The following is a 13,643-nucleotide window of genomic DNA, read 5'->3' as shown; positions in this document are numbered from 1 at the left end:
GATCCTAGTACAGCAAGCATTTTGTAGATGTAAGTTTTTAGGGTGAAAAAACTATATACTTCTTTTGCACAACACTTTCCCCCCCAATTTTCAAAAGAAAAACACATTTTGCTGTACTTTGGCTATGTTCTCAATTCCCTCCCAGGCACCCCACTTGCCTTGAGTACCTTTAGAATTATCAAAATGCAGGAAAAAAAGAAAACAGATTTGGTCTCGGTACCTTTGGTGGAAATAAAGTTATTAGGTGCCCGCACATCCAAAAATGTCTCTTCACTGGGATAGGAAGAGCCTTGGCAATACTTGTAGATCTTGTCAAGTATCGTATTTCACTCTATTATACTGTATATAGCTACGAAATCTGCACAAAACCTTTCATCTTATTTATCACCAGTATGTGCAATACCTTCTTAAATAGCTATCTACTGTGGGTTCTACTGTGTCGTTCCATTTGTGTTTGTCAATTTTACTTTAGACCAAGGATAAACAATTTAATAATAACAACTTAAAAATAAATGATTTTCTTTTAAGTGAGTATATCTATTTCTTCCTTTTTTTACTCCCATGTTATACTGGTTTTGAAAATAAGAGAATGGAGAGTATGTTTGTTGCTGAATATCTTGTTTTTTGTAGGTGACCTTGACAGGATCAGCTGTAGGTAAACATGATAAAAGAAAGAGGGAGAGACATGCTCGTCTGTAGGGAGACAGTGCAGCCGGGCCTTAGTAGAATATCTGCAGACCCCCAATCCTCTGAAGAAAATGTGCATATCCAGAAACCCTGGCGCAATTTCAAACTTTTGTTGCCTTCTCATAATAAAGATCATTTAATTAATAGTATTAAGAATGAAGAAACATTTTCAATTTCTGCTTCCCAAGTGTTGTAGTAGAAGAGTTTGGTGCATCAAGACTTCCCTAAAACTGAAGGAGTTTTTAATTTCCTTGTACGTACAAAAGTGGCATAACATCAAAATATGTACCATATTAAGTGGAAAATGGTAGCCATCTTAGAATGGGGTTTTAAGGCCGTCAATGGAGAACCTCATTCTTAGGGACCGATCACGAGTTCACATTAATGGTAGGGTGATAACTCCATCATGCAGTAATACTTAGCACATTTGAGTCAATGATCTAGTAGAGGGGGCTAACACATGTTTTTCCTATTAGCAGACCATTTCCTCGGCATGACTTCCAAGTGCTTTTGCCAAGTGGAACAGTAACCATACAGTCATCCTGGTTGTAGTTAAACATAAAAATGTATAATTCTGTTTCGGCTAGAAACAGGAATTCATAACCTGAGCAGGATTACAATTTCACTTATGATTGGACCCTGCCTGGAATTTATTCTAATAACTGATAGTTCGCATCACCAAGCGAGGCCTTCCACCAGCACCTGCGACTTCCCATGGCATGCTCTTTAGCAGTGCACCCCCATCCTGATAAGTCAGGATACTGCTGGGCAGAATGACAATAAATGCACACTTACAGTACTCTACTTGTTAACCCTGTTACCAATGTCAAATGTCTATGGTAAAAATGTAGACATCCATGCGATACAGAGTGCTAGTCCTGGAATGTGATGTGAAACCAGTGGACCAGTACCTGAACTGGTCTCACCCAAAGAGGGACATTGGCTAAAGGGGAATAACCAAAGCACCTCTCTGTAAGTTATGTTATATTTTGTGTTCTTATGATCTGCAAAAGACCAAAAGCTGTCTGTATATAGACATGAAAATCTTGAGGCAACCCATATAGAAGAACATGGTAGAGTTGATGGTAAGGCCATATCTTTGTTGCCATTATGTTTTATTTAGGAGCTGTGAATGAAGCTTCAGAAGTTTTCAAAAGGCAGTATCAAGTCACAGAAGCAGATGAAGTCACTTGCTTCAGAGGGTGAGACAGACTCATTAAAGACACCAATAGACCTGGGTAAGATTCAAGCTGCAGTCTGTAAGCCATCAGGGGTGATCACCTTTAAAACAACATATGCACATTTCAGCATATTATCAACTCAATGTGACGTAAAGTCCACAAGACCAGACTTCATCTTGAGTAGGCCGAGGCTCCATTGTCTCTGTTTTTGCAGAATCATTAACATGTCTGCCTTTGACTCAGCTGTCATCTGTCCTTATCTTTCCAAGAACCAGTGAAAGTGTCTAGTCACGCAGTTAATGACATTGATAAGAACACCTGATGCAACAGCAATCTGGGTCAATTGCCTTGTTATCAATGTTTAAAGGTCAGACAAGAACTATAAAACAGTGTCATTTGAAGTGACATATTTTTACCTCATCTATTTATAAGAATGTGTCTAAGACTAGCATCTGAATGCACACAGTTTATGGCAGACATTCCTAAGGTTAGGTCACAAATTCTCATCTCATATAAGATATAGTATTAAAGGGCTGCCAGTTGACCACTTGCCAGAAGAGGTTATTTGCCTCAGATTATTGTGCAATATACTGCCAGGATCTTGACTGACAGATTGTAGATATGCTGCCACATTGAGCTTTATGCTGAAAGCTAATACTGAGCCAAGTCCTGGAGGAGAGGAGCTGATGCAAAGTGTGTTTTCCTTTCACAAGGTACACTGCCTCCCCAGCTTCTGATAACTATAGTGTTTTGCTGTTAACAGGTATCCGTGCTTTGATTCCCCCTAAGAAACTCTAGATGAAGGTTATGCTACTCCATGCTCTCCTAGTGTGGCACATAGAAGTATCTTTCCTGTTTCTGGGCTGCATTTGGGCCTACAATGCTCCCTGCTGGGGTGAGACATTCCAGTGGCAGTAGAAGAGGCCAGGAGAGGCCGCCTCCTGAAAATCAGTGAAGCAGTCCGGCGTTGGGGGACGTGCGCTGGATGTGCCTGCGCGTGCGCCTTGGCAAAGACCGGGCCCGTCTATGCTTACTTTCTTTCATGCACGGGACAACATTTGGCAGATGGAAGTTGAACTGTACAAAGCTCACTTTCCCACTTTCAGTCCACTGGTTCTTTCTGTTATCTAGCTTCCTGTTCTCCTTTAGTGATGGGTAAACGCAAAGCTAGAGGACTTGTAAAATGTGAGACCCATGCCAAGAAGCAGAGGAGACCTGGGAAAAATAGATCAGAGGCCTCCCGAACTGAGTCTGCTATGCTAGCCAATATTGATGCGCTGATAGGGAGGTTGAGTTGCTTCTGAATACATGTAATACAAAGGGGAAGGGTAAATCACCAAATGTACCGGACATGTTTAAAAAAAAAAGGTATAGATTCCCTTACACAGCTCCTCTGTGGCGCTCCCATCACCCTCTGTGCCACTAGTTCCCTGTTGGTCAGTAACAGCACGAGAATAACTGTGGCCGGCTGCTTCCCCAACATTCATGGCACTGTCTCCTTTACTACCCTGGTTTGATGCTGAAAAACAGATTAAAAAAATTAGTTGAGATGCTGATATGTACTTGGAACATAGGTGTAATAACAACTTTACCCAGATTGGCCAACATTATAAATTGTACTTGGATGGCAAAATGTGCTCATTTATAGTCAAAAGCCCATTACTGAAAGCTACAAGATCTGTGCCCACTCTCATATAATGGTGTCAGGAACATAGTCTGATGCAACGTCATGTTTTTCCTTCTCAATATCTTAACCACATCTATGTACCAGCTAATGTTTTGTCTCATGCCTGATGCCCTTGTAATATACCATACTTATCTCATGTGATCCAAGGGAGAATAGATTTCTATTAAGAAATGGAATAACACTACAGCCTTTACATCCAGCATACAATGAGCTTTCCGTAATCCAGAGCTTGTGGAACAGCAGGTGCCCTGCTTCAGTTAACATATTTTGATAAGTCAATATCAAGATGTAGAAGTCATGGAATAGGCTATTTCACACGGATCACATTACAGTTGCACATCTGTCCATTACTGGATGAATCAGTTCTACGTGTCACATGTGTAATTCATATAGAAGTCACACATAGAATATAGGAATAGCATGCCAAAAATGTATGTCTACAAGCAGTGTCATGTCAGCACTATGCAATTATCAAATTTACAGTATGCAGATTGCAACACTTTTAACAGTTTGGCATGTAAACACAGCGTATTACACTGCCAATGAGAATAACTGCATATTACTTCAAGGACATGTGGTGTATTATACCACCAGGCCAGGTAGAATATAGTGTGCCCACTATAGTAGTGAAAACATTTAACTTGATACCTTTTGACAACACTATTTACTGTTGTTTAATCCTGCTGATGCACGCATCTCACAAGGACAAGTCAGCCTATCCTTCTCCGACAAATATCATCACTCACATATTGCCCAGCTTAGATGCCTTTGTGTTCTTCACCTGAATGTATCTGCCCTTTTCAGATGTCGGTTAAGCCACATTTTCAGATATCCGATTTATAGTGCTAAACCATAGATTTATTTGCCTAAAAATATTGATGCGCTTTGTAACAACCATCAATAACCTAACATGTGTATTTGTAAAGCACACATTCACTACTACAGGTATCTTGGCGCTGAATTACAGATGTTTGTTGTTACCTTACTCAATGGTACTCATTTTATCTACCTCAGATGGATCAAAGGCTGAATGGACCCGCTGGGATTTGAACCTGTGACCATGAGATCAAAGACAGGCCCCTGCAGTAGACTCATTAGTCCACTGAGCCACCAGAACCACTGGGAACAATTAACGCTGCCTAAAACACATATCATGGGCCAGATTAGTTCCTCTTACAAAAACAGACTTCGACACCTGGTGGAAATCGCTCACCAACGTGGTGCGACGTAGACTGTGTGACTAGAAAAAGGAGTCGCTGACCCATCTGTGATGCTGTTGCCCAACATTGCATAACACCGGAGGCTGGCTATTGAAGCCAATTTTCTTACGTTAAGGAACATGCACCAGGCAAGATTTGGCAAATTTATGCAGCAGGTACAGTCACTGCTAAATGACAGGCTACCTGAACTGTGCAACAGGAGGGCTCCGCTTAGCATACCTAGCTTGCACAGCCCTAGGGAGCAGGGATCACTGTCTCTAGTAGCTACATTTATTAACTGCAACTAAAGTGTATGAACTGCTCAAGCCTGAACCCACTCCGCAAGTAAACACACAGTGCTGACAGACTGCATAAACACATGGACTGGGCACTTGCACTTCAAATCCACAGTGGCACGGCAGATGCATACTTACAGATTTCAAAACTGTAAAGTGCGTATGTTAATGGCACACTTCTCTTTCATTTTTTCATTGTCATAGTCTTCTCCTACCAATGTAATGATTTTAATTAATCACACAATAAATTCATTCACTCATTCACATTCCATTTACCGTCCTCGTGGCAAGCGCCAATAGCACAAGCACTCTTCTATTTGCTTTCAGCTATATGCTTAATTTTTTCAAAATGTTTTACACAAAATGTATTATAAACTTATCTTAAAAGAGCAACAGCTTCGAAGGAAACAAAACTACCATCTGGGAAGAAAATGTGTCACACTGTTATTCACTTTGTGACGGCCCTACCGAAAAATAAACAAACTGTGAGGCTGCCACTCATTTAAGCTTGAACCTTCACTCACCTTAGAGCTTTCACTGTGTTGCAAAGTATGCTTCTTTCTGCTCTTGAGCGTGCCTTTTAATGTACAACTTTTTAACAGAAGTCTCAATGCATCTATTAGTGCCAAGTTTTTTGTAAATTGATTTTTACTACAAAAGGAATCAATGTTCACCAAGCAGAGTGCAGGTTGTGCCCAGTGGCATTGACATGCCAGTGCTTGAACATGCCACACTCTATAACCCACATGACACAAGCTGGTGGAAGCAACAAGAACATAATTCATAAGGGAGGATAAACTTCATCGATAGAAAAACCACAGTTGGAGAGAAATTATTATTTTTTTTAATTATTTTTATTTATTTTTATAATGCGCACAGCTACCCAACAAGGGTTTCCCAGCGCAAGCCAACAGAAGCATAACAGTGATCTAGCATTAGCAATATTGATTAAAAAGCCAAGTTTTAATTGTTTACGAAAGTTGGGAAACAGCTTCTCCCTCCTCATTACAGCAGGCAAGGAATTCCACATGGTGGGTCCCAGTAGGGAAAAGGAACGACCACCCATTCTCGACAGCTTAATCCTAGGAATCACAAAAAGCTCATCCGCAGAAGAGCAAAGAAGTCGAGAGGGATGGTAAGGGCGTACCAGATCTTGTAAGTATTTAGGCGCAGAACCAATCTTAATTCTGAACATGTAACACAGGGCCTTAATTTTTTACGATGTTCTATTTTCCGCCAATGTAGTTCTCTCAGAGCGTTACCCGTGTTGGACATTCTGGGAAGTCCACAGAGCAAACGGGCTGCAGAATTTTGCACCACCTGAAGCTTGAAATACAATTGACAGCAATAAATGTCCTACTACTCTACTCTTAGGTTGCCAATAAAGAGATATGGTCCATAAAATCATTACATTTTAAAGTCCAACCCATAAACATAGTGGTGCACCAACAAGGAATATAAGTGCAAGAGTCCAATCACAATGTTGACTGTTGCACATCTTCTTTATTTTAGTTTCATGACAGTCATGAGAGTTTGTAATTCCAAACGTTACAGCCTAAAACAAAGCCAATACCTTTCATCCACCGCTATAAACTTCTTCAGGGCTGTGATATGACAAAACAAGTATACATGAATAGTAATAAACATACACAATCAGAGCAACTGAACCCACAAAAAGTGCTCCTAAGCCTCACAACTATTTATATAAACATAAAAACGATTAAAACATGTTTAGAAAATACACCACAAAATACAAAGCAAGCATGGTGTATATCATAGTAATTCGACAATGCCATTTACATTAATTCTTTCAAGAAAATGTGCTGGATCCTGAATCCAAAGCATGTTAGAAACCTCACAAGACTGAACACCAAAGCAATTCCTCAATATAAGATCACTTTTTCATTGGTATAAAAAACAAAAAGGGGACAGAGTCCATACCATAGGTTAGAAGAACAACACTTTGTAAGTATCATATACTTATTTTTCAATCTCACCTTAATTAGCAGAGGTACAATGTGCAACAATACATACCATCCCCATTTATTTAGCAAGTAGTACAATTGTTAAATGTCATCAATATATGATCCCACAATTGTGGGAATTTCATCTGCGTTTAGGGTCTCAGTTATATTTCAAATGCATGTTCACTTATATTTCAGAAGACACCTAATGGATGAAATGGTTTCTACTTGAATACACTGGAATTGTGGAAGGGGCAGCTTCAGCTAAATCAAATTTATGTTACTAGTGCTCATGGTAAACCCCCCTAAAAAACACAACAATGCTCATGGGTTACTGATTAAAGTGCTAAGGTCCATAAAATTATTATATTTTAAAGTCCAACCCATAAACACACACTTGCAACATATTATGCAAATATTTTTAGCGTGCATCGTCTTCTATTTTAACCACATTAGAGCTATTCCCCAGGCTGCCAAGATGCAACATTGTATTGTATGTCTAAAAATTCATGTTCAAACAATTCCCTTTCAACAATCAAACTTGCAGCATGATTAACAGTGAATATTAGTTGAAATGTTGCAAGTGAGTACTCTGGGGTAACTGACTTGGATTTTGTTAATTGTTGTTAGAATAATATGGGAGTGGATCACTGTGTGTTTAAGGAGTTTGACTTTAAAATGTAATGGTTTTATGACCATATCTCTTTATTGGCAACCTAAGAGTAAAGTAGTAGAACATTTATTGCTGTCAACTGTATTTCTCTCCAACTGTGGTTTCCAAATAAAAACAGGGAGCAAGAGTGAACACATTTAGTAAAATTCCCTCGGAATCACATGATGGGTCACTCCAAATTCCATCCAAATGTACAAAATAACCACTACACCTAAAGTCATTATTCAATGCAGATTTACAAAACACAAATATTTCATCGCTTAGCTCTACAAGGTTTGCGTACCCATCAATAATGATACCCGGGAACTTAATTCAATGCACCAACGAATGAATGCGAAAGACAGGTTATTGAAGCCCTGCAGAACCACAGCCAATACATGGCTGAAGTGGTGCCAATGCGTTTGGGTTATTAAAAGTCCCTAAACTGGACTCCTGGGATGCTGTCGTAGTTTGAAAGGCAAATGTTGTTCTTTACAATATTGTGCGCTAAGTAAAAGGCACTTTAACTAACAAGCATTTATTTTAACAGTCTCATCCTGTTGATTAGCACATCTGAAATAAGCATACAGAATTATTAAAACAGCACCAATACATGTTGCGACCATCGGGAATAAAATGAACATTTCTACCACGGTTAGCATGTCATCTACTAGCTTAACACCCTAAAACCTACTTCTACGTACCACATTAGGACAGCATGGAATAGCATAACCTACTTATAGAGTTTCATAAGCGGGAACTATGCACTGATACCCGATTTCAGCCAAATGCTGTAGTTATCAGAAGTTGAGGAGGCAGTGTTCCTTGTGAAAGGAAAACACACCGCATCAGCTCCTCTCCTCCCAGACTTGGCTCAGTATCAGCATAAAGCTCAATATGCCAGTGTAGTAATAAACGATGCCCACTTCCAAGGTAGTAAGTTGATTTATTGACCCCTTGGCTGCGGCGTTAATTCCGCTGCGGCGCTGGGGGGGAGGGGGCCACGCAGCGCTGCCATGCTGGTGACGTCACCAGCCACGGGCGCACTGTGCTTGTGACGAAGTGGTTCCGTCACGGCCCCGCCCGCTCCATAAAACACGCCGCGCAGGCGCGGAATCGCGGCAGCATGAGCGGGGCGGCGCGCCGTGACGGAACCACTCCATCATTAGCACAGTGTGCCCGTGGCTGGTGACAGAGTGGTTCCGTCACCAGCACACAAGGGGTTAAGTAAGATGTTATTAAGAGCCTCACCAGACCAAGCCTTCCTGCTGCTCAGCCTATCCTCCAACTGACTCCCTCACTCATCCAACATTCCACAGCATCATCACTCACCAACATTCCACACCACAGTCACACTGGCTGAGCAGCTGGTAGAACACATCTCCCTTCTTTTCACAGAATACCATTAGACTCTTGCATGGTTTTTACCATTTAGCAATGAGAAGCAATACAGATACATGAAGATAACAGGTGGAAAACATTGCATGCATTATGCAAACTGGGCAAGGAACACACACTAAACGTGCATGTGAAAAACAGATGGAAATATTGCATATATTATGCATAGCTGAATAAGCAACATAGTAATTGCAACAGGCCATGAATGTAACCTCAGCAAATAATAATACACTTATCGTCTCCCTTTCTAACCAGAAAATGACAACACACTCTACCACAGCACTACCTCGAACAGATCCCAAAATGTCACAAACATGCCAGCTGGCCAGACTGACATGAAATAAGCAAGCAGGGAACCAACCACAGGAACGCAGTAGTGTACAGCCTATAGCAAAATAACACCACACCAGCAAAGGTGGACCACCTTGTCGTAAATAATGCCTCTCATCCTAACCATATTAGGGGTGGGACAACACTACAAGCACAACGGCAATTGGCTTACACCCTGCCCTTCACCCTAACCCATGGTTGGGTGGAACAAAATCGCATACACAAGTTGGTTGGCTTTAACCCTGCCCTCCACCCTTAACCAATAGTAAGGGTGGAATAAAATTTCACTCACACATCAAATTTTCAAACACTCAAGAGTTGGTATAATACTGCCCCGCATCTGTAACCGCCAGTATGGGTGGAAAAAAATTTCACTCAAACATCAAATCTTCAAACACTCAAGAGTTGGCTTAATCCTGCCCTGTACCCTTACCCCATAGGAAGAGTGGAACAACAAACTTAAAACACATTCATTTGGCATCAACTCTGCCCTTCACCCTTTCCCCGTAGGAAGGATGTAAGAACAAACTTCAAAAACACCAATCACCATTCATAACCAGACCACGGTTTACCTAAGGACCATAGGACTCACACTTCAGAACACTCACAACTAGGCCCAAAAACATACACGTCACACACCAGAAACAACACTGTGGAAGAAATACAGTATGGGTACACAACACACCATTAATGAGCAATGAACCACAGACATAAAGTGTCATAGCGTAGAAGAGTATCCCTCAATAACTCTCTAGATCACCAGTGAGCAGAGAGCACACATCTCACATCACTGCCTCCTAGAACCTACACGTTATACCACACAGGAAAACGCAAGAGATTTTCTCGAACTGATGGCTGCTGACATCATGATTCTGCAGTACAGGAAGTCATTACCACTGTGTTGCATATATGCTGAAATATATTACTTGCATCTCTAATGTCAGAACATTTGCTGCTCTTTGAACTCAAACTCATTCTCATTCCATGGATTAAAATGGTAGACACCGGGAACCAGGATCTTCCATGTATATTTAGAGCAGACAACGTTATCGCCTCTGAGCAAAGTCGTTTTCCCAACTTTCCCACAAAGTCAGTGTGGGTAGAGAAACCGAGCAAGTTATTATTACTAGTCGTTAAAGGGTGCAGAAACCACAAACAAGATTACAGATCAAGTAAATAACCCAAACTGAATGACACAGTGAGAAAAGCCGATGATGAGGGTCGCTCACCGGAATTCCATACGCCTCACCAGTTTCTCCATATCCACTTTTTTAGCGCCTAAGATGAAAGCCGGAAAACAACCAGGAACACAGTCGGGATACCACCACTGCTTTTACTGCCAGGTACAAGATGAAGGAGGCACACAGGCATAAAGAGCGTAGGATGGCTCTAAGCGCGTGCGTGCGCTAAACGTCCGACAGCAGCTCCAGGTCCCTGGACAGCATTGGAGTAGCGTTGCCTGTCATTACTTAGCACCACCGCGTGACTCAAGCTCGAGGTAGGAAAATAACTGCCATGCCTCGCTGCCTGTTCAAATGTCACATGCCAGTATCGGTCAACTTTACTTGGCCCAATCAAATGCTGCACCACCTTGCCGGCAAGGGCCAATTTTGAACAAACTGCAAAACAGTAATAAGACGTAATTCACTAGCGGCGTCAATTTCCCTCATCCGTGACTATGTAACCCAGATTCCAGCAATGGCTGATCATGTAAATCGCCAAAGTGTACAATTAAAATTGCCCCTTCTTGGAATGTCTTGCCCTACTGGGGTACATTCCTCCTTGAAAGTCTTGCACTGCTGGAGTCCATTCTTCAACTTAAAGCCACCATATGTTACAACACAACTTCATGAGTATTATCATGGCTGGCTATGAATAGAAACTGATTAACGCCCTGGGCTGTCCAGATGATGAAGACACTAGTGGGGCACAGTGCGTTTGGAAATCTTTCTTGTGCACTTCACCATCATTTCCCAGCAGTTCTCTTGACACTCTTCCTTGTTTCTCAGTTTCTCTCTGGGTTATCAGTTTCTCTCTGGTTCAGCTTCCTCACATAAGTTTTTCTTCACCACATTGTCGCCAAAATATGTAGCAAGAAACGATGGCCAGTTCCAAGGTAGACTAAGTAAGTTGATTTATCAAGTAAGATGTTATGAAGAGCCCCACCAGGATCAGCCCATCCTCCAACTGACTCCCTCACTTATCCAACATTCTACAACATCATCACACACCAACATTCCACACCACAGTCACACTGACTGCGCAGCAGGTATAACAGGCAGCATCTCTGCAATCGGGCAGTCAAGATTGTGGCTGTATCTTGCACAATAATCTGGGGCAAAGAACGTCTTCTGGCAAGTGATCAAGTGGCAGCCTTTATTACTACGTCTTATATGGGATGAAAATTTCCTACCTAACCGTATGAATGTCTAATATAACCTATGTGCATTAAGATACAAGTCGTAGGTGCAGTCTTATAAACAAATGAGATAAAAACATGTCAATTCAAACTGCACTGTTTTATTGTTCTTGTCTGATCTTGAAACAGAGATAACAAGGCACTTGTCCCAGACTAATGTTGCATCAGGTGATCTTATCAATGTCATTGTATGAGTGACTTGGCACTTTCATAGGTTCTTGAAAAGATAAGGACAAATGACAGCTGAGTCAAAGGCAGACATGTTAATGATGCTGTAAAAACAGAGAAAATGAAGTCTCAGCCTACTCAAGATGAAGTTGAGTCTTGTGGAATTCATGTCACGTTGAGTTGATACTATGCTGAAATGTGCATATGTTGCTTTCAAGGTGATCACCCCTGATGGCTTACAGACTGCAGCTTGAAGCTTACCCAGTTCTATTGGTGCCTTTAATGAGTCTGTCTCACCCTCTGAAGCCAGTGACTACATCTGCTCCTGTGACTTGGCTACTTCCTTTTGAAAACCTTAACTTCTGAAGAGTTTCATTTAACCCCTTCGCTGCTCATGACGAGCTCAGCTCGTCATGCAGTACACTGGTCGTGTGCTTATGACGAGCTGAGCTCCTCATGAACAATGATAAATATGGACTTCCAGCACAGCAGGAAAATCTCCCTAGCAGCCAAGGTGTTAAATAGCTTCATTCCCAGCTCTTAAAGAAGGCATATAATGGCACCAAAGTTATGGCCTTATCATCAACCCTACCATTTTCTTCTATATAGCTTGCCTCAGGATTTTTAGGTCTATAGACAGCTTTACGTCTTTTGCAGATCACAACAGCACAAAATATAACATAACATACAGATAGGTGCTTTGGTTATCCCCCTTTAGCCAATGTCCCTCTTTGGGTGAGACCCGTTCAGGTACTGATTCACTGGCTTTTACATCACATTCCAGGACCAGCCCTCTGCATCTCGTGGATGTATACATTGGTACCATAGACATTTGATATTAGTAACAGGGTTTACAGTAGAGTACTGTAAGTGTGCATTTATTGTCATTCTGCTGAGCAGTATCCTGGCGTATCAGGATGGGGGTGCACTGCAGAAGAGCATGCCAAGCGAAGTCGGAGGTGGAAGGCCTCGCTTGGTGATGCAAACTATCAGTTATAATAATAAATTCCAGGCACGGTCCAATCATATTGAAACTGTAATCCTGCCCAGGTTTTAAATTCCTGTTTCTGGCCGGAACAGAATTATACATTTCTATGTTTAACTACACCCAGGATGACTGGATGGTTACTGTTTTACTCGCCAAAAGCACTTGGAAGTCATGCCCAGTAAATGGTCTGATAACAGGAAAAACATGTGTTAGCCCCCTCTACTAGATCATTGACTCAAATGTGCATGGTATTACTGCGTGATGGAGTTATCACCCTACCATTAACGTGAAGCTCGTGATCGGTCCCTAGCAATGAGGTTCTCCATTGACGGCCTTAAAACCCCATTCTAAAATGGCTACCATTTTCCACTTAATATAGTAAACATGTTATGCCACTTTTGTACTTACGAAGAAATTAAAAACTCCTCCAGTTTTAGGGAAGTCTCGATGCACCATACTCTTCCACTAAAACACTTGGGAAGCAAAAATTGAAAATGTTTCTAAATTCTAATACTATTAATGAAATGATTTTTTTTTGAGAAGGCAATAAAAGTTTGAAATTGCGCAGGGGTTTCTGGATATGCACATTTTCTTCAGTGGCTTGGGGGTCTGCAGATATTCTACTAAGGCCCTGCTGTGCTGCACTGTCTCCATACAGACGAGCCTACCTCTCC

This window comes from Lissotriton helveticus, chromosome 4_2 (assembly GCF_964261635.1).
Source record: "Lissotriton helveticus chromosome 4_2, aLisHel1.1, whole genome shotgun sequence".
NCBI lineage: Eukaryota > Metazoa > Chordata > Amphibia > Caudata > Salamandridae > Lissotriton > Lissotriton helveticus.
Note: the sequence above shows the minus strand (reverse complement) of the source record.